This window comes from Calonectris borealis, chromosome 6, assembly GCF_964195595.1.
Source record: "Calonectris borealis chromosome 6, bCalBor7.hap1.2, whole genome shotgun sequence".
Taxonomy (NCBI): Eukaryota; Metazoa; Chordata; class Aves; order Procellariiformes; family Procellariidae; genus Calonectris; species Calonectris borealis.
In genome coordinates this window covers 33396859-33422926 of record NC_134317.1, presented here as the reverse complement: position 1 = coordinate 33422926, position 26068 = coordinate 33396859, and the positions used below count along the sequence as shown (strand labels likewise).

The 26068-nt window shown below is 40.4% G+C and overlaps 1 long non-coding RNA gene across 1 annotated transcript; it reads right to left on the bottom strand.

The window, feature by feature from the left end:
• Window positions 1-297: 297 nt before the first annotated feature.
• Window positions 298-21070, bottom strand: LOC142083938 (uncharacterized). Its single transcript, XR_012674190.1, has 4 exons — window positions 20926-21070; window positions 13300-13418; window positions 4676-5278; window positions 298-1330 (listed from the first exon to the last, which is right to left on the bottom strand). It is a non-coding gene; the product is annotated as an uncharacterized LOC142083938 (long non-coding RNA).
• Between the last annotated feature and the right edge of the window lie 4998 nt (window positions 21071-26068).

Sequence of the window (26068 nt, the reverse complement as noted above, 5' to 3'; positions counted from 1 at the left end):
CCGTTCATCAAGCGCTTTACACAGCCAAACTGTTTTTAATGTAACTTCTGCTCCTGAGTTTGAGATTTTTGTCCGTGTGAAGTGAATTGCCTTTAATAACTACAGAGGGTTGCATGCAATTCCAGGACGGGTCTGAGAAGTGCAATGAAGAACCTGAATCACATTGGACATGTTTAAGGTAATGAACATTTTTATTAATTTTTTTTCTTCATTTGGCAGCTGAACTGGAGGGAGAGACATAAAACCAGTTTGGAGCAAAGCAAGTGGAAAATGAAGGCAAACGAAGTGTTAGCATGGTGGTACAGCTCCAAGCAGCATCCCTGTGCCCTGGCACACAGCAATGGGGCTGGAGCGGTGGCAGGAGCCAGGGGCTGAGGGATGATGTTCAGGTGACAGACAAGTCCCTCGGCAAAGCATCGGTGTTACGGTGGAGACAAAGGCAGCAGCAACACAAGGAAATGAGCATTATTTTGGTGGCCCAGGCAGGAGGGAGGACAGGAACCAGCTTTCAGCCCCAAGTCTAGGATGGGATGTATAGAAATGGCTGCACTCACCACAACCGCCTCATCCCCCAGTCTTCCTGTGACCATCAAGAAAAAAGGACTCATCGTGGCAGAAAGAGAAGTTTGCATCACGAGACTTTAGGTAAGGGCTTAGATATGTTCTTCTCAAATGACTAGAGTTTTCACTTAGAAAAGGGTTTGTTTTTTTTTTTTTAAATAAATTTCTTGTTAAATATTGAACTACCTTACAGAATAATGGATTGCCACTTTCTCCTTTGGCACAGGTGCCAAAAAATGGTACCTGGGGCGTATCTCTTGAGCTATCAACTTACTTAGGAGGAAATATACTGAGTGACAGGTGAGATAAAAAAAAATGATTTGCCTCTTATTCTTCCTTTAACCTGATGTGAGCATGGCAAAGGCTTGAAACTCAGGTGAAAGGCTCACATTAAGTCAGCTTTCTGCCTTCTCTCAGTAGCACCTCAGATGTCTTAGTATTTGGAGTGTCATTTAGAGGTCAACTTTATTTTGACAAGGCCACATCCCTGGGACGCTCGGGATTATGTTCAACCTCTAACAGCTCAATGCATTGCAAGAGAAGTGCGCGGGTGAGGTTTCTGAGTGACGGCCAGAGAGCCATCTGCTCCCGAGTTTGAGCTTCAGCGTGTGTGGAATGGAGAAAGGAGGCAATGGCCACCCCCCCCACACCAGCCTGGTCGAAAGCTTGGGAGAACTTCTCTCCAGAGATAAAAATGGAGATTTCTCCCTCTGCACACATTCGTTTCCCTTAGTACATCTTCTTTTCTGGAGTTGTAGATGCCCGTTGTCTGTAAATAAATTGTCGTCGTTGTTGGAGTAGACCAAGGGGCCTCAGACATGGTTACAGTATTGACCACGTCCATTCCTGACCCTAAAATCATTATAATCATCTACAGCCACTTTGGGGATATCAAATCATAACTTTTTAATAAAGGTAAGTGAATAATGGCATGGATAATTTGCTACTATGTGAAGCAGCTCTAAAATTAGTGATATCAAGTGAGGCCTGGCTGCAGGAGGTTTGATGCTAAAAATGGAAATGGAAATTAACTTTGGGTTATTTGTGGTTTGCAGACTTTTGTCAGGGAAGAAACGTTTGTCAGGGAAGGGGCAACTTTCCTTGAGCTCTGTCCCGAAATTATGGACATGTGATCTCCGGGGACAAGCTCAGGATGAGGACAGATGGTTCTGAAATGAACATTAAAAAAAGGCTTCTAATTGCTGATCTTTTAAACTCAGACTGAGCAGATTTAGTGGCTTGATGCCGAAACTGGATCAGATACAGCTTGGCTTTTTAATCTACGGCTGATCAAAGTAACCATGGCCATGAGACTTAGTCCATTTTAGGTCAGGGCATGAACTTCTACCATTGAGATTCTTTTTGAAATCATCATTTAGCTATGCTAACAATTTATACTAATTATATAGAAATCTCGTATTGTCAGTTTATAGAAATCATCCTATTTATCATGATGTAAAGCTGTGTTATATGTATAGTGTGTGAAAAGCATATTTTAAAGATGGACCTATGTACTATTCTTTTTTATTTGATCAAACAAGGATTTGATTGCCTTAGAAAATAACGGAAATCAGGAAAAATAATTATTCTTTTTCTTCACTTTCACAAGTTTAGGTCTCACTTTTTCAGAGAGTCAGCTTAGTGTAAATAGAATCAAAATTTCCATGAATTATTTTGAAAGCAATACAACAGCCACTTATATGAGGCATAACAAGATAAGCGATGTGTCTTGGATGTACAGTCAGGACAACCACAAGCTAACTGTGTTTTTTTTACTAAGTATGCATGACAACAAAAGCATGTACACTTAATTCCTTCAAGATTATTGCCTCGGTGGAGTTAAGAGCAAATTTACACCACTGAGACTCCCACTGATTCTGCCAAAATTCAGAAAATTTCTTTAGAAAAGCCTAGAGTCTAAGAGAGAAAAAAAAAAAAAGAAGAAAATATAAAGTTAATTTAGACAGAAATGAATAAACTGCATTTGGCCTTTTTTTTCATGGCTTAACTTTCAAAAATTACTTTGCTGTAGGTCTACTGTAATTTGCATGTTCTGCCATCAAAAAACACTTGGAAACGAAATCTCCGGTACTTAACCCTGTTGAGTTGCATATTGAACAGTAGAGGGTGCTACCCAGCCTAGAGACTGCTAAATAGGACACAGGTTTGGGCGACTGGCGGAATATGCTTTTCTATGCTCTTTTGTCCCTGAGTCCCATGAAATTCTGAATGTGTCCACATGGCTTATCAAGTACACCAGAAGCTAACAAAAAGATATTATTATGTTCTTTCTTACATTTCCCATCCCAATAGTGGTAGCTTCTGGGTCAAGATACTGTTGATAGAGCACCATTTTTCCCCTTTTAAGTAGAAAGCAATAACAGTACTTGATGGCACTTCGAATTTTAAAACTGATCTTTTTTCCAGAAGTCAGTGCAGTGTTAAATCCAGTATTTGTAAACTCTTTTTTCTATTGTGATAACTAAGCCATTTTAGCTTGTAGACCCAACCCATAATTACAGCAGCTTCCATTGCTGATAGGCTGAAACCTTCAGTTTGGCATACAGGTTGTCACTAAACAAAATATCTGTTTAGCAAACCATAAGAATTTGTGAATGATGGGAAGCAGATGTATCATTAAGCACTAAATGGGAATATCATTTACAGTGGATGTCATGTTTCATTTTGATAAACTGCAAGAAAACCCCATGTGAAAGATGTAGCCCTGTGTATCCAATGCTGAAAGCAGTATTTTGGAAGGTAATGTTATTGATACTCTGCTAGGCTGGCAAATCTAAGATTTATTAGAAAATATGATATATGACTCGAGCATTACCATGAAAGATAATGAAATGCTATCTGATATATGAGATGGTATCCCATATAAAAAGCTCAAAGAGAAGCTAGAAAACAGCAGCCTTCCTTACCCTAATGCTTTAAAATGGTGGGGTTCCTGTTTTAAAGACTTTGAAGCATGAGACTTCTCCTTCCTCCATAGAAACAGTATGTATCCCTGACGTGGCACTTCTGTTATTTAAGCCCTTTGAAGTTATGAGCTAATTACTCATCACAACTATAACAGATACAATCTTCACTTTGTAGAAAAGGCACATAGAGTGCAGGACTTGACTGGGACCAGCAAGTTGGCATCAGCTGTTTGGGGACTTTGGGTTGCTATAGACCAATCTTCCTTCATAAGCACTGACTGTCCCGCTAGCTGAAGAAAAATTGTTGCTGTCATTTTTCCTAGCCTGTAATGATCAAATACATTTTAATGTAAATAAGAAGACACAGTGAAACATGCTTGAACTGATTCTGTTGTTGGGAAAAAAAATCCTTCAATTTAGCTATCATACTCCTGTCACTGTTACTTCAGTGCCAATTTAGCATTTTTAATGCATGTATTTCTTTCACCTTTTCCTCATTTTGAACATTCTTCCTCCTTTCTCCTTTCTCTTCTTTTTATTTAATCTCATTTTTAATGTCAGCCTGCATAGAATGTTCATCTTCTAAAATGCAAGTTAGTTGGGAGAAAATACATGGAAACAACACTCTTCTTGGGGCTGTTCTAATTCCTGTTTCCACAGTCAGATTTGTTAAGATTCTGTTTGCTTCAGATTTCCCCAAAATACTTCTCAACAATTATGTTTTTCTTTCTCTTTCTGGAATACCTGTCTAGGTATTATAACCCATTATGCCTTTTTTTTGGGTATTTATACTGTTTCCCTTATTATCCATGTGAAATATGTAATATGTATGAAGCAAATGCAAATCATACTACATTATCATCATAATTAATAGTAAAGCTCCCTCTGCACTGACTGGGGAGCTGCTGCGGGATAGGTACAGAAAGACACTATTGGCTTGGAAAGTACAAAGTATGATACAGTGATGGGTTATGGTTTGCTTGTGCAATTTTGTGTGAATTGTCCATCCCCTGTTCACTACTCCGTTTAAATAGGGTGAATACAGACAAGAGCACTAATGAGGCACTTCTGAAATTTTGGACTGATACTCGTTACTAAGACCAGAGCAAATGTTTATGATTTACCATTGTAACTCCAGAAAAAACAAGGATTTGTATCAGAAGGACCACGTACTGACACAACGTTACCTTGTGGAACAGACCATACTCCCAATCTGCTGAAATACAGCACCGCAGTGTCAGGAAGCAAAGTGTCAGGCATGGTGTTCTGGCCTTTTGCCTTTGACCTGCGATGGAGGTCTGCTGAGAAGCTGCGGCCCAGTCGCTCCCGTTGTGAATAGCCGTGCTGGTGGACCGCTTCTCCTCCGGAGCTTGGCCAGATCAACAAAGGCAAACTGCAGATCTCATTGGAGGGATATTCTGTCCTTCTGATCCTGAAAAACTGGGTTCCTTTACCCAAACCTTTGATCCAAAGTGAAGTCCTGGCGGCACCTTCCCAAATAAGCAGCGGTTGGACACAAAGGGCAGTTCACCACGATGCACTCAGGTTTGGGTACTGCGTGGGGATCGTGAGCAGACCAGGAGGCCGTAACTTCTCATGTACATTATGTGAGCCAAGGGAACTCCAGGAGGAAAACAAGGGTGTTGAAATGTGGCACTTCTGCTCACCAGAGCTGGATTGCTTAGGGAAGACTACTAGGAGAGCGAGGGGAAGTGGCAGCAGTACATACAGCCCCGTGGTATGGCAGGTTTCCAGATGGATCCGAAAATCTTCCCAGGCAGTGAGTCAGCCTTGAGGAGAAAAGGCGCTGGTCAGTGTGAGACAAGCGTACCACCAACAAACTCCTGAGGTGGTGGGTGTTATCTGAAGCTGTTGGGATTCACCAACCTGCCTGTGGAGCTGAGAGAGATGGACTTGCTGCGCTGATGCTCCTGCCACCCAGCAGTGGCTGAGCAGAGGAGCGGGTGCTGGCACGGCTGCCGGCTCATCGCTGCCCCGAACTGCGCCTGCAAGCCAGCCACAGCCCCTCCTGACTGGCAGCACCTCTGTATGAAAACAGAAAACACTGATTTTTTAAGTGCCTAATGGCCCTCGCTGATAAAATGTGCTGCCAGGGTGACAGAGAAGACAGCAGTGAGGACAAGGATGACAGTTATGGATGGCTCTTACATGCAGAATGACAGATGTGGCTCACTTTTCATCATTAGGCCACAAACCGCTGGGTCCAGTCCGTGAGCTGATACTCCATACTCCCAAGCACCTCTAAAGGCTCACAGCACCATTAGTGATAAATGAACAGCTATCAAATTAATTTCAGGAAAGCAATAAGAAATCAATAGCAGTACAGTGCAACTGTTAGTTAAACCGTTAACTGCACGTGACTAATCGTGCTCAGAAGTTGGGGTGGTTTTGTTCTGCTGACATTTATAAATTGCTAAGCCTTCACTTTCATAGTTATGATGTCAGATGAATCCCTTGGGAAAGTATTTTCCTTCCGAATGATGTTTAAATGTCTATAATTCTGTACTGAATGCAATTTAGCAACAATTGTAGTGCTTTAAAGCATACAGTAAACTCCCTTATTTCTGTATCAAGCAACTTGACATTTAAGATAATTTGTTAACTGCAGCAAAAATATATAAACAATGTAATTTTCTTGTAAACAGTCACCATGTAAGACACGCCGTATAATTGGTAACCTCTGTCGCAAGCGCGAACAATGCCGTTTTAGAGCGACTCATCGTGAACGTGGGTGTACAAAATCAAAAGAATTCCATTGGGTTGCACCTGCACTGGGTCTGCTCAGCTGGGAAAGTAAAACAGGCTACAGAGAGGTTATTGCTGGAAATGTTTTTTAGAGGGGAAAAAACCATTTTCCCTAAGGCTCGTTCGTCTGCCTTCTGTCGCTCTGCAGTGGGGCTGAGCTGCCGGGACGCGGCAGAAGCTGGTGAGCCTGTCGGGTACGTGTCCCCGGCGGGGAGTGGCAGCAGCAGGCACCGCAGTGCCGGGGTCGTACAGTACAGCTATTTTGGACTTGGACCCCTGCTTCCTCGGGGGGCAAGGGTGCAAAATGGCCATTTCTGAGTATCAAAACAACCCGCTGTGCACCGCCGGTCAGTGCCAGAGCCCTGCCAGCTTCATGGCAACGGGGCGCCCGAGAGCCTGTGAGCGCGGCAGAGCTTGGGTCCCTCTTCCCAGGATATCAGCCGAGTTTTCACAGCATGGGAGACCCATAGTTATGTTCTCAGCAGTCCAGTCTGCTTTTTGTGTGCATTTGTGCTGCTGGAACAGAAAGAAACCCTTTGTTTCTGGTGACCAGATGTATAAGGATATAACCCTATGCATCTTACTGAAGCTGTTTTTATAAGCAAGGTGACAGACGTGCACTGCAGCGTACAGCAATTCACAAACACTTTGGTCGATAAAGGGAAGATATACAATCACTAGAAGCAACGTATTCAAAGAATTTGCTTAGAGATTCCTGGTGATACGATTCTTCCTTAGCAACAGTTTGGAGGATACAGCAGAATTTTTTTAAATGCTGGATGCTTCTTGCTAGTCAATTGTAAACTGCACCAACACTAACTCACTGCGATCATTAATACGCTGTAAGCTGTGGTTCCTAAGTAAACTTCTGAGAGAGGTGAAAGAGGATTTATTTCTAGAGTTACATTATTCTGAGCGCATCCTTCATCCAGCCACTGAAAAGATTCATTTTGCTCTCCTATTCACTTTGCTTTCTTGCAGGACTGTCTTTTGTGAACCATCTCTTTTTGCAGGGTCTAGGCCTCTTCTAGGCGATAACCAGGCTGCCACAAGCCTTTCCCATTCACATGCCCTCTCCTATTATTATAGCAGCTACCCTTTGTGGCTGCTATTGTCCTCTTTACTTCTATTTCTCTGGAATCAAAATCAAATGCTCTGTTTCTCCCAACGCATAATGGTGGAAACACGCTTTTCACAGAAAAGATCTGTATCTGTGGTTCCACTAGTTATCTGCTTCCATACCGCAGTCTTTATTCTGAGTTCATATTATGAATCCTGCTTCTATTCAAATTGTGCTTACAGTATATTTAGAGGTACGTGAAACATTTGCAAGCACCTTATCTTTATTTAAAAATAAAATACATTTTATTTCCTTCTCAAATGCAGTCTTTTAGGGGAATAAGGTTTTATGTACTCCTTGTGCATAGTAACGGTGTTGCTAGGGGGACAGTATTTCTGCAGAATCTCCTTCAGCTGAGGCTTCATCTTAACATTTGTCAACTCGTTCAGTGAGAATAAAGCAGAGCATTAAAAAAAAAAAAAAACAAACACAAAAAACCACACCACTCGCATCACCTTAAACATTCTACAGGTTCAAGGGTTACGGTAACAAGGACTTTTTTCTCCTCTCAGTTGGCATGGTGCACACCAGTTTTGTATTGAAGTAAATGAAATCTGACTACTATTTTGTCTTCAAAATATGTGCAAATGATGTTTTTGTCTTCGTGATCAAGCTTAATTACCAAGTGGAAAATGCGCTTTTATCACACAGAGCCATAATGAAATAGGTGTTTGTTTACCCAAAAAGCATAAAAGTGGAAGGTGTTTGGGTTCATTTTGTTTCTGTGAAAGCTGAGATTTTGTAGAAATGGGGGAGCTTTCCTCACAAGTGGCCAAGATACACCGTGTGAGGACCTATCTAACCAAACACCACCCCACACGCTTGAGTATGTGCTCACCTTCAAATGCACAAGTATTTGTGTAAACATGCGCTTAAGCACGCACTCAGTCACCAGCGTCAGGAAGAAAGAAATGATTGCACTGAGTAGTTTCAGTAACAAAGTTAATGAGATTTAAATTTCTTTTTTAACCCCCTCAGAAACATCATGCCCGCTCTTTTAGACCATGAAGGTCTTGTCTTCAGGCAAATCACAATTTAAAATGAGCATAGGAATCAGATACTGACCAGGGCCTTTTATTTGTAGCAAAGAAAGGGAAGGATGAGAAACACACATCTTTGCATTGGTTCTTTAAGGCCGTGCGATGCTCCTATAGCAGCAGCTTTACCTGTTTAAGCTGAAATATGTCCACGTTATTTTCAACAAAATCCCAACTGTATCTCAGCAGAGATACAATCTAGTTCAACGGAGGTAATTTTCAAAACACAGTCACAACATAGGATTTACTTTTCTATTTAATTGGTTTAGTAGAAGATAAGATGCTGTTTCTCATAAACACATTGTTGTTTTGTTTTTCCTTAAAAATCCATTAGCTTCTGCGCAGGCCTTTAAATATTTATAAGATTTAAATAATCTTTTAGAGCATCCTTAGAGAAGACATTGACTCTTCTTTTAGTTAAACAGTTCTTATTTTTCTGGTAGGGGAATTGTTTAAATACTCAGCCAACTAATTCCCCAAATTAATCACAATATTTTTATACTCAAATGTCTATTTTATGTAAGCAAAGAGAAATACAAGAGACAAACTTGTTATATTTATGTGTAAACTGACTTACTACTTGTATGATGGGGATATTATGCAGTGATTCTGGAGCTGGCTGTAAATTGAAGATGCTTTTAAATAAACACCTCAGGTAGTTCGTGCCCCTCTACATATTTATATTATAAGAAAAGTTTTGCCACAAAATATCTCTCATCTTCACATTTCTTCCTTAAAGCCATCTGAAGTGTTCCGACTATTTGCAAAACGGGTGCTGGAGAATAAGCAGTATCACCCGCAGAAGGAGCTGTGAAATTTGTGGTGAAAGCCAGAATTAGAGACAATTCCAGAGAAGAGCAATATTACCCCTTGCCATAGCATCTTTGCTCACAGCTCGTGGTTAAAACGTGCTGCAAGCACAGTCTGCAAAAGCAAAGACCAGAGTCACTCGGTATGAGTGACTCCAATAATTCAAACAGTGTGGAGACAGCCTTATACCTCTTGGCTACTGCCAGGAGACACTTCTCCGCAGAGTATGTTTGCTTACCAGACGTCCCTTGCACAGTCAAAATCTGGGCCAGGGGGTGAGCGGTATGTGTCTGTCTGTCTGTCTCAGATGCTTTTATACCTGCCCCTGCACAGCACAAGTGAATGAACAGAGGCTCATGGGCTGCCTTTTTCATTTAGTTGGCTTCTGGTTGGCTTTATTTGGTCTGCTCCTCTGATGAGCAGTTCTTGTTTCTTTGCTTGTTTCTGCTACCAGCAGAGTTGTTACATCTCTGTAGAGTTAAATTAAATGCCAGGCTTAGGATGTCTCTTCAGAACAAATAATTGTGCTTAGACGTATGGCAAAGACAGTCTCCAGCATCATGCAAGTTCAACATAGTTTTCCTGTACGTTCAGCTTGTGCTGAACCCTTCAGATGAAACCAATACTTCAATAATTAACGAGAAGAACCAAAGCCATCCATACACTGGTTGCATGCTACAAAGATGTTCACAAAGGTGATTCATATTAATGCTCTTAAAACAAAACAGGCACTCTGTAACTATAGCCAACACCAATGTAAGCGTAGGATATTTTCTAGCATTAGCCTAACCCTGTGGTGATAACGATAAACGATGCTCCATTTTTTTAATCAAGGGGCAATATTCTTGTCGGCTGATTGAAGTATTTTTATTGGAAATAGCTTCCAATAATAATCTGTCTTGTTAGTACTATAAATTCTGCAGGCTAAAATCCTTTGTTTCTCATTAAATTAACTAATTACTGTCTCACTGGATCGATGGATTTAGGAGAAACTGACAATCTTGCTAGGAAAGGAAAGCTGCCAAATTCCATCACTTTGCTTAAATCTATTACCCTAGGATCAGTGCACTGGCAGAAATTTATCACCATGTAATTAATGGTTTTAGTTGGTTGATTGCCATATCAAAAAGAGGCAAAGATGTAAGTTTTAAGCTAAACAAACAAAAAAAAGGCACCGGAAGAACTGCATATGCAGTTTATTAAATTAAAGGGATTTTTTTAAACATATGAAAAAAATACTTTTGGAAAAAAACGCATCAAATTCTGCCCATCGTTGCAAGGCAGATGATGTTCAGCGTGCTTAGAAGCAGTGTTCAGCTGGCTGCAAGCAGCAAAGGCTCCGGGCACGTGCCCAGGAGCTGCAAGGGGCGTTGGTGTGCCCAGGCGCGCACTGCAGGCTCCCCACCTGGGCTGGGGAGCAAGTATTTGTACACTTGAAACTTGCCTCAAGGATGCTCTGCTTTGCACAACCAGGCAATGAAATGTCAGGCTGAGGATCCCATGCACAATGATAAGGTTTACCCGACACTCTGAGCCTTGATCCCCATGCCTATTGTTTGTGACTCCATTAAAACCCCACTTATTTGCTTTTTTGCCGAGCTCCGCAATGGAATATTTAGGGTCCTGTCCTATGTGAGAAATATGAAAACAGGATTTCACAGGATTAGAGAGCCAATTAATCTCTAAAACAGTTGATCCATAAGGTAGGAGGACTAAATTTTAGAAGGTTAATGGTGCAAACAGGCAAAGCCATTTCTCAGCTGCAAGCACTGCACTATATCCTGCTCCCAGCTTAGCTACCCAAGTGGTTTTATTAGGTTTGCTCAGCTTTATTTTATACATGTTTTAACATACTCTTAGTTATTTTTAATTTTAAACTAAGAAACCCTGGAAATCTCTTTCAATATAATTAGAATTTTTCCTTTAGTTTGCTATTTAGTCATTATTTTCTTATTTCCGCTTTATTTTCTGGGGGATAAATCCTCTTATTCATTTGTTTCAATGAAGCTTGAATAAAGGTCATTTAAATTGATTCACCTTTCTTATCTCCCTTGCGTTTATTCTATAATCCTACCTTCTATTGTATAGAGGAGAATAGCTTCCTTTTGTCTGCTTGCTTCTGCTAGAAGAAAAATGGTAACCTTTTATTAAATAAATCTGGGAAAGCTATGCTCCAAATCCATATTATCACTAGCTTGGGGAAACAAATTATTTCACAAACTTAAAAAAAAAAACCCATACAGCACTTTTTGCAGTTTGCTGTTAGATGGCCTGAACTTACTGCTTCAAGCCCCTTAAATGAATGAGGGAAATACTTTGGTATAATTTGCAAAAGCAAATGCACACACAAAAACTCAGGCAGCCAAATATAAGAACAATTTTCAATTGCAAAGCCCTGCAGAGGTGCAGAGCACCAGCGACCTCTGTGATGCTGGGCGGTGGGGCACATGGCCATCCAGTCTTTTCCTGCTATTCCCAGACATTTCCATGTTTAGGAGCACTGCTCAAACTTACCAACTTGTCTCCTAACACACAGCTCAGTCTGGAGTTATACCAGACTTCAGCCTTGAAGGGAATATTTCTGTTCTTGATTCCTAACCTGGAATACATACAGCCTACCTCTTCATACACTTTTTAGCCTTTTTAAATGCAAATCTAGACTTCTGAAAAGCACCAACTGGAACAGAGCAAATTTATACACTCTCTAAAAGATTTGATATGAAAATAATCATGAGTGACTACTCAGTTTGCCTTGAAAAATTACCTGAGTGCATATTTTTATTTTCTGTTTATAGTCAGTAGACAAAGAGTGTCTATAGACTCCTGCACCACTTTCTGGACACTTTCTGGTTCTGTTTCAGAGAGAAGATTGGTTTTTTCCTGATCAGACTATGTTCTGTGATGTAGGACAGGTTTTATATGAAGAAAAAATGGTATTTTCTAATACCGGAATGTTTAAGGAAGTAAGAGGAGGAAATGTAGGATTGAGCCATATGACTATGAAAATAAAAACAACTCAAACCAATCTGTAAACAATATGTTCATACACGTAAGGGTGTATGTTCCTCATTTCAAACAACTAAACCAGTATTGCTTTTTATTTTGTTGCCAAGGTTACTGAATTTTTAATAGTCTCTAGAGAGTGGTGGTTTTAACTCATTGAATGGCATCTTTGTTTAATATTAAGAATATTCTGATAAAAGCTATCTCAGCTGTGGAAAATCACTTCTTCCTTCAAAAAAACCTGAAACTAAGTTGCCATTTTAAAACCACTGGAAAGAGAAGGCCATTTTCTGGCTACAAAAGTGCTGCAAATAGCAGGAATGAGCAATTATGTAAAATCACCCTCTGCATCACACCAGTGTGGGGCCAGCTGGACCTGAAGGAGCTCCCCAGGCCTGGCAGCCCTGCCGGGGGTACATGCAGGGGTGGCTCTGAGTTTTGCAGCCCAAAGTTTGCCAGGGACAAGCGTGGGGTTTGCAGCATGGACACGGCTCCATGGTGCTGGTGCGAGACCTCCAGATGCACTTCAGTTATCCCTGCGGTGAGCCAGCCAATGCCAGGGACAGGCAGGGAGCCCAAGAGAGGATGTGTCAGACACAGTCACTTGGCATAGACTCAAGAGCAGGGAAGGTGACGTTCAGAGGAGAAGAAACAATTTTTCAGATCAATATCATGGGCAGAATACAGATAAGTGCAGGGAAGGTACAGAAGCCATCTCCAGGATCACAGCGGTGATAAGGATGCAATGAAATCTTACCTTGTAATCACTGAAATAAAAAAGTGGGGGACGCTGACTGCAGTGCAGAGACAGCCAGTCCCACAGAACAGTGAAGATAAAAGCTGATGCTAAAGAAAGCGAAAAACACTCAGGACCCAGAATTTATCCCCCCGTCCCAAAATGAGAGATGAGTACCGACAAGAGGCAGAATTCCTCCAGAAGCTGCCAGGTCAGCAGAAGCTGCCAGAAAGGCAGCAGGAATGTGATCTCTGTTTAAACCCTAGCAGCCCCAGACTGTATATAAGGGACTCATTGCCACTTTGAGATTTTTTTCTTTTCACTTCCTTCTGTAGTCACCTGCAGAAAATGCATTATGGCACCAGCCTCTCACGTTCCTCCTGTCAAGGCATAAATACATAAAAATGGGTGGAAATGGCCTTCCTCCTCCATGCTGCAGGTTGCAATCAAGGTCACACCTGCAGAATATGAAAGAGAAAAGGAGATAAAGTCAGCGACCAAAGACTAGAGAGAAAGAGGGGTATACTCAGCTGAGGGATAGGAATGCTTCACTTTGTCTTGCTGTGTTAATGCTCTGGCAAAACACAGTTTATAAGAAAGTAATATCCAGTTCATGATATAGAAATACGTTGGTTATATATTATATTTACTGCCACATGCTCATCCAAACACATGCACACTTATATCATAGAATAGAATCATAGAATAGTTTGGGTTGGAAGGGACCTTTAAAGGTCATCTAGTCCAACCCCCCTGCTGTGGGCAGGGATATCTTCAACTAGATCAGGTTGCTCAGAGCCCCGTCCAACCTGACCTTGAATGTTTTCAGCAATGGGGCATCTACCACCTCTCTGGGCAACCTGTGCCAGTGTTTCACCACCCTCATTGTAAAAAATTTCTTCCCTACATCTAGTCTAAATCTACCCTCTTTTAGTTTAAAACCATTCCCCCTTGTCCTGTTGCAACAGGCCCTGCTAAAAAGTTTGCCGCCATCTTTCCTATAAGCCCCCTTTAAGTACTGAAAGTCTGCAATAAGGTCTCCCCAGAGCCTTCTCTTCTCCAGGCTGAACAACCCCAACCCTCTCAGCCTTTCTTCATAGGAGAGGCGTTCCATCACCCTCATCATTTTTGTGGCCCTCCTCCGGACCCGCTCTAACAGGTCCATGTCTTTCCTGTGCTGAGGGCTCCAGAGCTGGACACAGTACTGCAGGTGGGGTCTCACCAGAGCAGAGAAGAGGGCCAGAATCGCCTCCCTTGACCTGCTGACCACGCTTCTTTTGATGCAGCCCAGGATACGGTTGGCCTCTGGGCTGCGAGCGCACATTGCCGACTCATGTCCAGCTTCTCGTCCACCAGTACCCCCAAGTCCTTCTCAGCAGGGCTCCTCTCCCTTCCTTCATCCCCCAGCCTGTATTGATACCAGGGGTTGCCCCGACCCAGGTACAGGACCTTGCACTTGGCCTTGTTGAACCTCATGAGGTTCACATGGGCCCACTTCTCGAGCTTGTCCAGGTCCCTCTGGATGGCATCCCGTCCCTCAGGCACGTCTACCGCATCACTCAGCTTGGTGTCATCTGCAAACTTGCTGAGCGTGCAATACACATCGACATGTGTTGACATTGATATAGGCAGCAATTTGAATTGAATGCTCAATTTGGGAAATATTAACAAATATACATATTTGAATGCTAGCAACATTTTAGCTAGCATATATTAGTCTTTAAGTAATCTGCATACAGTTTTATTATCATGAAACTATAAATCACTTGAAAAATAGTTTTATACTGTACTGAAAGTAGAAATAGACTGATGTGAGGCAGGGTACTCAAAGGCGGCTGGGTTTTCAGGTATTTGAGAAATGGAGTTTGCAGGAGGGATGCCCTAACATTGCATTTGTATGTGCTCACATTTGGGACCAGTGAACAGGTTTGGGATTACTCCAGGACATGCAGAGCTCCTTCGAGCTCAGGCAGTCTGAGGGAGACTCCAGGACCTTCCCCTAAATTCTCAGTTCTGCATCTAATTGTTACCCCAAGCTCACTTGGTGATTAGTTTGTTTTATACCTGTCCTGGTTTCGGCTGGGATAGAGTTAAATTTCTTCCTAGTGCTGTGTTTTGGATTTAGTATGAGAAGAATGTTGATAACACACTGATGTTTTCAGTTGTTGCTAAGTACCTTGTCAAGGACAACTATCCTTTGCTACCAAGCTAGACTGGGAGGAGGGAGCACAGCCAGGACAGCCAGCCCAGCTGGCCAACAGGGTATTCCATACCATGTGACGTCATGCTCAGTATATGAATGGTAGGCGTGAGCCAGGAAGTAGCAATTGCTACTTGGTTGTCGGTCAGCATGGGTGGTGAGCGATTGCATTGTGCATCACTCATTTTGTATATTCTATTATTATTATTATTATTATCCCTTTTCTGTTCTATTAAACTGTCTTTATCTCAGTCCACGAGTGTTTTTTCACTCTTACCCTTCTGATTCTCTCCCTGTCCCACCAGGGAGGGGGGGAATGAGCAAGTGGCTGCGTGGTATTTGGCTGCCTGCTGGGTTAAACCACGACAATACCAAGAGTTTTTTGGTGTCATCAAGTCTGTTGTCAAGATCTCGAGCAGTCACAGGTCCCAGCTGTAGCAGAACAAACCTGATCCTTGCAATGTTTTTCAGCCCACTCTTCTCTGAAATTCAGCAACCAGACTATTTGAATCCATAACGTTCAGCCCACCATCCTCGCTCGTCCTGTGCAGCACTCCTTTCGCATCTGAAAAATACATTATGCAGCACCCCCGCCAGAGCACTCTCAAGGCAAAATGGCATTTTAAAATCTGTAGGAAGACAGACTCAAATAAGTTAGAAATCTCTTTTCCCCCTGGTAACCCAATAATGTAAGTGAAAACTTTTTTGGTTTCATTAGGTTTCAGAAAATTGCTTTCTTCTAACTACCTCGGTGTTCAGTTCTGCAATGCTCTTCTGTGAGTTTGGCTGTTAAGCGTTGAGTGCCACTGCTCGAAACTGGAGCCACACTACTGGGTGCTGCTATAATGACCTTCCTCATGAATATGTATTGCCGGATAAGTAAAGCAGAATAAAAGATTAGAAACTTTTAACACACAAAACTCTCCAGAGCTTCAGCCCTGGAGATTGGAAAGGTATTCTGCTTCTTCAGGAGCAAAGCACTGAGCCAGCTCGGGGATCTTTGTGGTCCATTGTTGTGGTTTCTTGGCCTCTAACAAAAAAAATAGAATAGAAGACCCATTTATTGTGCTGTTAAATATTTTCCATTTGAAAAGCAGTAATGTAAAATGCAATAAGAGTTTTGTACAAAATTTTAAAAATTAACCATCAAGGAGTGGTGGACTAATTACCAAGAAAAATCTGGTTCCAGAACGCACCTGGGTATTAAGCAGTTTGAATTCATTTCAAAATTAGATCAAATTTAATTCTGCACAGAATGGATAGTATTTGATATAATCATAATGAACACTACCATGTACTGTGCAGTGAAGCAACTCAGCTGAGGTTGCCAAAATTCATTCCTGAAATCACCGCCAACACAAAAAAATAGCTTCCCCCGCAGGCACAATATTGAGGAGTTTTAAAAATACTTCAGAGTGATGTTAGAGTTATGTTTCAAAAGTACCTACTTAAGTTTTGGAAATTGCGCCATGCTACTCGTTCCCCGGACCAGAGTCCTTTCCAGGATCTCTGATGTTATGACTTTGCGTGGTCATTCAGTGACCATCTGTCACTTATCTCCTTTGGCTCCACATGTCCTCTGCTCTGATCATCATCGATATTTTTTTTTTTTCCAAAAGCAGAACCATAAACTAAATGAAGCAATTATTACATTTGGGTCAGGGAAAAAAAGCCCTTTGTTGCTGTAAATTGTTTATGTGTTTGTAAAGTGTTGGTTAGAAGCAGCCAGCAAAAGGAGAAATCATTTTATAGGAGCCCTTTCACACTGGGATCATTAAGCTCATGTCCACAGTTTCATTACCAGCCTTTATTTTCAGAGAGGTAAAAGTCATCTGCAAAAATTTCCATGCCAAGTTTTAGTGCCACAGAGAAGTGTTGTCTTTGCTGCCTCAAGTTCCTCGACCATTTTGAGCTCCATATGACTGTTTTGTGGTTCTCACAAAACCTGCAAATTTCCCCTAAAAAACACACTGACAGCAAGTCAGTTGCTTTTCTGCTCTTCTCTCCCTTTCAAGGCTGACTTACTCCCCCCGCACAGCTCACGTCCTGGGGCTGTTCTTGGGTTCCCAGTTCCATCCCAGGGCTCCCTGGTGCCAACCCGGGGAGTGCACCCAAACCCCTGCCCCGGGCTCAGCAGATGGCCCTGCTCTCCATGGCCCCACACCTGCGGCAGTTTGATCAGTAAACGATCTGTTTGCGATGCTAATTCTTCCCTATATTCTGACCAAATACAGACTTCAATATTAAAAATGGAATCCCAGAATTTTCATCTACTATTTTGACTAAAAATTATCTTCAAATAACTTGTAAAACCATCCTGAGCATGAGCTTTACTTTTTATATTCTCCTGTAAATTTCAGGTATAGTAATGTTTCTGTTCACTAATGGCATAGCTACCTCTTGAATAAATTACATTTAGCCTGGTATTAGCATTTCATCAGTAATCAATAATTCTCTTCATCAAGCTAGTTCTAAATCTGGGAGGAAATTTACCTTATTATGCAGCTGCCTTCACCTAAAAGCAATCATACTAAACCCCACCTTGAGGCAAAAAGTCCAAAGGGATTTCATCCTGAGCATTCCCTGTTTTCCCATTTGAGAGGGTGTTTCTCCCTGTTTCTGCAGCAACCAACAACCAACAAGCACTAGTTCTGAAGTCCTTTCATAGTATCCAGCATGTCAATTGGTTAAGTACCTCTCCCACAATAAATACTCTAGGTGCAGTGTGTCTTCTACTTGGGGAAATAAGGAATTGAGATCTGTCTCGGGGATTTTAGAAATGTTGCACTCAATGTCATAAAATCCATAAAACTGAGATTTGCACCTCGCTTTCCCTGCATATTGAAGAGGGAGGAGTCTGTTATTACACAAACAGATTTGTAACATTCGGTACCCTGTGCAGACACTTGCATTTGGAAAGCAGCACCAAGTGCAGCTATGCAATGCAAAGAGCTATCTTATTCATGAAATATTTTCCTATGACATCTGCTTTTATTTTTTCAGCTTTTGTGTGCTAATGGAAGTAGTATCTCCAAGCACTTTTAGACTGCCCTGGAAAATCCCAACTTCATTTTGCCTTTGCAAAGACATCTTCCTGAAGATAGATGGTCTCTGGATAATGCATGCAGAAACTAGACTCATCTACAGAATCCACCCATTTTTCCCCCTTTAGAAGTTCCAGAACCATTAGTACTGTTGTGATCCTACAGGTTTAGAGGAAGACTGTATCTTCTGATGGTTATAGACTACCACTTAGCAGATTGCAAAATACCCAATTAGTATCCTAGCTGAACTAGTACCTTTGAATCCATAATTTTTCTAAGATAACAGACGAATGACTTCGTGGTTGATATGACCTCACTTATGGGATGCTATTTTAACTTGGATGAAGTCTTACTATGCGGGTAGTTAGAAGAGCCTGAAAGTGCATCTTGTATGAAGGATGCCATTTTTTCTCTACTATTCTTGAATGTCCTGGTGTATAACTGCAAAAGTAGACTTGGAGGAGATAATGCTATCAGTCATGGGAACACAAGAAAAATAAATGCTCTCTAGCAATGCTTTTTACAATATTTATGGTTTCCCAAGTTAGTAGTTTCTGTATTGCTGACTGATCTCCTTGGAAGATCTTGCCATTGCAGACAGCCACACACCATTTGAGGACAAAACGGGACCTGAACTTTCTTTTTCAAAAGTCAGAGCATCTACCTTAATGAAAGGTCTTTCCTCCGTCTGCTTTCCAGGTTTTCTTTAGCCTTGCTTTCTCATATTTTCAGATACCATCTTTTCTCCGCTGTTTAGCAAGAGGTATACATATATTTTGCTGGGTTTTCTTCCCTTCACCAATGGTTAAATTTTTGGTGATGGCTTAAAACCCAAGACATAGTTAACTTTGTCCCACCAGCTGTGACACTGGGAAACAGAACATGCCTCAGCCCATTTCTGTGACTTTTCCCCATTTTGTTCAAGGTGGGACCTTGCTCAGGTCATCTGCAATTACCTTTGTGTGAAGTGAGTCAGCAGTTGCAGGATTTCCTTAATTCTTCACGTAAACTCTTGAACTCCAAGACAGCTGCTATTAGGACTGCTTGGGTGGTGACTCCTCAGAGGAGCGTGTTTGTGGTTTTTTTTAAGAAAAAGTATTTGCACAGATTTACAATTGCGAAGTGATGTGGTAATGGAAGTCTTTATTGGCTTTTTATTGGTAGCACTTTGAAATGTTTTGCTTGAAACATGCTTTCAAAGTGTTTTCTTTTCTTTGCATTTATCTCTGCTCTGCCAGCTTTAAAATGTTCTCTCAAGGACTTCTGGGAATTATAGCTTAGTGTGGGGGTTTTTTCCCAAGTAAAGGTTTGCACTAAGAATGCTATTTGCTTTCCAAAATTAGAATGTGTTGAACTCCTAATTACAGCAATTGGTCTAGCACCTTGTCACAAGAGTACGAGGAAAAAGCAACCTTGTGTGAGGCTGCACTTGTATCTACACAGTCAAAACCCCATTTTGAGAGAAAAGTTGTTCAATCAACACCATCTTGCCCAAGCAGTTCTGGACAGGGAAAGTGACGGGGAACGTTTTTATGTGTCAAACTAATCTGGGGTGCAGCTTTTCACGTGAAAAAGCACCTTAACTTCTAATCTACATAGATTTCAGAGTACATGTACATTTACTTACTTGTTTTCTATTAAGATTAATTTCTTGGGGAGCACAAAGCACAGGCACAAAGTCTAAACAAGAATCCTTAATTTGGAAACAGTTTCTGATTAAAAACCAGCAAAATGTATTGAGGCTTCTAATTACCACAGAAAAACAATTAATTGCATGGCTAGTAGTTTGAGACCAGAGTTCTTTCAAGGATTGTTAAGAGTCTGCGGGACTAAGAAACTATTTATAAGTGTAAACTTTATATGTGTCAACTATGTACATATGGCAAGGATTTTCAGTATATGTTCCTTAATGTAAGGTCTTCTAGCTCTGCATATTTTGCTACTGTTTTCTTTAGTAATCCTATCATCATTTTTCCTTTATGTAAATACCTTGCTAATACCACTCCTAGCAGTGAAAGCAAGTTCTAACTTACGGCTTACACAAATGAAGTGTACTCAGGTTTGTAATTTGGTATTTTTATTTAAAATACATTCAGTGTACTTGATGCCAATAAGAGTAGTTCGGGGAAATACAAAATTAATTTAATGACAGATAATACACTACACTATCTCTTCTTCAATATATTGCATAGTCTCAGGGCCTGATTCTGACCTCATTTGCACTAATTTAATGTTGGTTAAGCCCAACTGACAGGAGTGAAATTATTTTTCATTTACTAGAGAGTATGTGACACCAGAGATTCATTTTTATATATCATGTCTTTACATTTTCTAATACAGGGTAATGATGCTAAGCACCTGCTCAAAAAATGATTGCTCATTCTGATGATTTCCATTATATTAAAATATCACCTGGGAAAAAAAGCCATTGTTTCCTTTTAATAAGCAAGTTTAGAAACCAAATATCTGTTAAAGTGTGCCTTTAATCTTTGTTACATAAATAGCCACATGACATTACGAAAATCAAGCTTCTCTCTACCAGGATGCATTGAGCTTACCCGGAATAACTGCAAAGGACCAGCCCTTTCCCCTCTCCAGTGACACTTTCTTAAGATCTCATTCATTCTCATGCAATGAGACAGAATGAAAATGGAGAATGTCAGTCCACACACCTCCTTAGATTAGATAATAAATCTCATATTCATATTTTTTAAAACTTACCACCACCAAAGAGGAAGCAGAAGTTAAAATGTAGACGACAGACTTGACTCTCTTTATCACACCAATTCTCTAATGTGGGCTCTGGGAACCACCTATGGGTCTTTAACACTTGATCCTGCTGTTATTCTGTAAGACCAGAAGGACAATACAAATAACTCAGTTTATGTGCAGTATATACTCATAGTAATACTTTTCTTTTTTTATACAGAAGATAACATTTTTAAAGCAGCAAACAATAGAATTATGTAGGAAATAAGTGAATCAAGAATAATGAAGTAATAATAGCAGGTTTGGCACATTACTCAACAGTTCAATATGGGCATGACTTGCCTCATTGTGTAGTTTATATACAGGTTCATTATGAGCAAAAGTACAATTTACTGAAGAATTATTTTCTGGAAGACCTGTTTTATGCATCATCTATTTTCCTGGCATCTTACAACCATGTTTAACCTATATAAAATTAACTATATTTATAGGTGATATCTAAATGAGCTGAACATGATTTTTTTTCCCTCCAGCCTATTTCCTAAATCAGATACAGTAGTTTAACTCAGAACAGAAGAAACCTGACGAATTTCAGCTTTGGCGAGACCTCTGCAGCCAGCTCAGTTTCTGTCTTGTAATAACATCAGGCAGATCACCCACAGAAATTTCCTTTGGCCTTCTCCTTGAAAATTGAGCCCTATGGATCAGCTGGGATGTGGCTCATCTCTCAGACAGAAAGGATTTTGTACACAAGTATGCTATAAGAGCTTTTACTTATAAAACAGAAAAGGTAGGTAATTTCTAAGGTATTTTACCTCCACTAGAACTACTTTTTCCATATAATGCAAAAGACAAATGATAATAATCAAACAAGTCATGTTATTGTAAAGTGGTAAGAGGGGAGAGTTTTCTGCTGTGTAGATTGCCGTCTTATCAGTTGTCAAAGTCCATGTGCATTTGTCTTACAGAATTATGCCTTCAGGTGGTAGCTAACTATCTCACTGCTCAGTAATTGCTCTTCGGCTTATTTATCAGAATTATTGTGTTATTGCCAGTGTTTGAAGAGTTTTGTGTAAGATGAATTCACATACAATTCACCTTCAGTTATCTATGTATTAGTTGGCATTTCTTAATATCACAGATTGTCTTCTTCAGGACACATATTGAATAAAAGCTATTTTACCTACATCGAAGAATGATAAACTTCAACCAATACATAATCCAAGGATCTGGCTCCCCAAGTTTCACCTTAATTTTCAATTCAGTTCAAGCTAGACCACTTATTCACTGAATATTCATTTATACTTAGAAAGTGAAACATGGGGTAAACAAAGTTTTCAACTAGAGGTCACTATAGTTCTATATGGTTGTTACATGATAAAATCTTCCAGAAAAAAACCAAACCCATGGTTTTCTCTCAAATTTGCTTTGCCCCAGAGAATATTCATATAGAGTGCTTATCAAAAAATAAATAAAAAAAGGGGGGAGAGGAGGAGAAAAATATCTCAAACAAAATTATAGAAAATGATGTGAAGCTTTAAATGTCATCTTTCCCAATGAAGTTAGAAGTAGAAAGTCACAGGAAAAAGATATGTTTTAAAGTCTACTCTGTGATAAAGATGTGGCAACCTCCCAGGAGATAGCTGCCTCGCTGATAAAAGGAAAGGTCCACTGGCTGCCCGTGCCTCACAGATTACAACGCCTCGCCTGAAGCACTTCCCCCGTTGCCCTCTCACTGCAGACCCCTATTGATAGCACTGCAGACTGAGAAAGCTGTGCTTCAGTATCTGGGATAAGAAAAGATGATAATTCATTACCATATAATGACCTTCCAGAGTGGGAGCTCATCTCAATAGTATATTAAAGCAATCCATTCAAGTATAACAGAATAAATAGGCCAAACCATATCAAAAAATCCCTGAGCCATACCTTATTTATTGCCAATTGAAAGATAAGCTTCACAGAAGAAGCTACTGTAAATTTGCCTTCTGGTATAAAACTATTTTTGAATCTTCAAAGGTATATTTAAAAACTCTTGCAAAGCCACCTGTCAGGCTAAGGTCCATGGGAAGAATGGGCTTCTAGCTCAAAGCTTTGAACACTGTGATTAGCATTAGTTTTCAGCTCAACACTTCATAGAGAGAGAGAGAGTTTACTGTCATGGTGAGAGGACTTGGTGAAATTAGACTTAAGAATATTGGGCAACATATACCCAAGCAATAACTAAACAATCATCTGCCTTATTTACTTACATGGTTCAAAAGACATTTCTTGGCCATATACCCCCTTGCTGTTACCACCTTGGGAAAGCAGTAGTTAAATTTAGGACCTGAAGCTGTAGTTACAGATTACCAATTAGTGACAAACAGAAATGTATTACTATCGTTCCAATACTTAAAAAAAAAAAAAAATTATTTGTGATGTTTCCTGGAATAACAGGAGGAACAAATTGTACACCAGCACTAGTGGGTGTGCTTCCTCACTTGCATGCAGCTTTATGCACGCCAACCTTCAGCTTAGTTCAGAAAAATGGTGTATCTGCAAAACAATACGTAGGACTACCCTGTCTTGCTTTAAAGAACTGCTTCAGCTGAGCCCACTACTGGAAACGAGAAAGAAATACAATTTAAAAAGAGCTTTTGCACATCAAATCATTATAAAGAGACTGGAGATCATAATTCTAATTTTTTTTCTGAAACAAAACAGAGCTTTCTCTCTCATCAGTTATTTTTTAAAAAATAATTCCACAGGTCATCTAAAATGTCTTTAGACTCTAAGCACTAAATGACTGGGTGGCACAGAGAAGAACGGGTTGATAAAATGCAGACATGTGCAGGAATGAATGTCGAAATCCATACTTGTTACAGCTTATATTTTGGGAGACATCCTGCAATTTGCCCGTATTGTGTTTGAATGAATAGTCTTAAGATATAGCGTGAATTTTAGGAATATATAGTAGAAAGCTTTCTTCATACAAATTCCCAACACTTTTAGGCAACACTGCTATCTACTGGGACACTTGTTCAAATCATACTGAAGCTCATAGAAATGGCAGAGAATAATACCTCCATGGCAGCAAACTTAGCAAGAAGTCAAAGCCTGTGGCCAGATGGTAAATAACTTAGCCCCATGAAGGAACACCATGAAGTTGTGCAAAAAACTAAAAGCTTAATGACCTTGCACTTGTAGCTAACCAGCAGTTAAAAACACTGCTTGAAGGCAATGGGAACAAAGTCTTCGAAGGAAGGAAGTTTCTCCATGTTCTCCCAACTGTCTGCACCAGTACAAGGGCATAAAAGTTGCAAAACTTGTTTGAACTGAGACACCAATATGTTCATGGTGTTTCAAGTGAAATGAAACCATTTTAACAGCAGAGCCAGATAATGTACTGGTCTTTCTAGGCAGTAATTTGTTCTGCAAGTCAAAACTTGCTCAAGATACCTGTGGTGTGACTGTTATTTAAAAATGATAGTTACCTGCAGAAGCAAATCAACTGTTATGAAAAGCTGAACATCTTTTCAACATACCACCTAACAAGTTTTTTGCTAAGTGCTTTCAGAGTAATTGCATTCACTTTATAGACACAATCATAAAAGCTGGAACTGCTAAAAGTAGGACCCTTTAAAGAGGAGGACATTGATTAAAACGAAAGCTACAAATGTTGATAAGTAAAAGAAAGCTGGACATGTTTAAAAGTGTGCATTCGAGCTCAAAGAAACTGTAGATATGATTATCAGTAAAACCAGTATGCTTTTGGTATCATGAAGGTTTGCTTTGGACCTGTCAGTCTGTGATGTGAACAGTCTGATGGTGACCACTAGCCATGAAGTCTTTTAATGCCTAGCCATCAAGTATTTTAAGGCATAGCCATTCTCCCAATCATCAGCGCTACTCCCTGCACAGAACAGATTGGGAAAATGATCTTTCTTTTTAAATACCAACAGAATAGCCAAATAATGGAAAAGACTAACTGCAGTGTTACTGAATGTTCAAATACGAGATGTGTTTAAACGGAGTCAAATTGCTGTGTCCACATGTTGACAAACAAGACACAACCTATTTCATGTCTCATCAATAAACCATGCTCAATTCTCATTTGGGAAGTCACAGGGAATGGAAAAAGCTCAGGGGGGTGGAAGCAGTGGAACACATAAGTTCAGTCCATGCTGCTCTCTCCAAGTGTCCAGGATCAGCTTCTCTCCTTTACATGTTTCAGGGCTACAGAAATACTAGCGTTGGCAGGGCAGCGAATGGATAAGCCCGACACTAACACTGTGTAGATGAGGCGCTTAGGGACATGGTGTAGTGGGCATGGTGGTGGTGGGTTGACGGTTGGACTCGATGATCTTAGAGGTCTTTTCCAACCTTAATGATTCAATGATTCTATGCTTTATTAGCTTTATCATACTCTACCACCTCTAGTTACTACCCTTCACTGGTACCAGAGATAACTGGGCATTTATTCTTTAAATTACAAACTTAATCTAACTTCCAGAAAGGGAGATCTTGTTCCCTTTCATTTGGGATTGGGAAGCAGAATGGACGGGGGCTGCAGAACTTCCACATACATTTTCATTTTACTCTAGTGAGTAAACACTAGTACTAGACAGTCTATATCAAATCAGCTGTAAATCAGTTGATATAAAAGCAGAATTCTTTTGCCTAGATGATTATACCTATTAACACAAAAATTCATTTGATGTATACGTGAAGAATTCCAGTGGTTGTCTTTTTGATGTCAGGTATGAAAGAGCATACACTTCATTAAATGGCACATCAAAAGGATTAATCTATGTTTTATGACATTCTCCTAACAATGTATTGTAGAAATCCATATTGCATCAAATAGCAAAAAGGTCCTGAAAAATTTCTTGGAGTGGTAGGAGGACTCTTCATACTTTTCGTTTTCTCTGCCCTTTAAATTTCCTAAGCCCTCCATTTTATACCTGAAGATAGCCATACTCGTCCTCTTCTCATTGATGTAATTTTAAAACCTGCACAACAGAGGCAAGGCTAGGGATGTAAAATGTAAACACTTATCCACTGTGCTTAAATCCTTTGTCTTGGCAACAAATTACTACATTTGATCTATCTGACTCTCTAAGCATACTGAACTCTTGGTGAGGTGCGCATATCCAGACCTAAATTAAAGCAG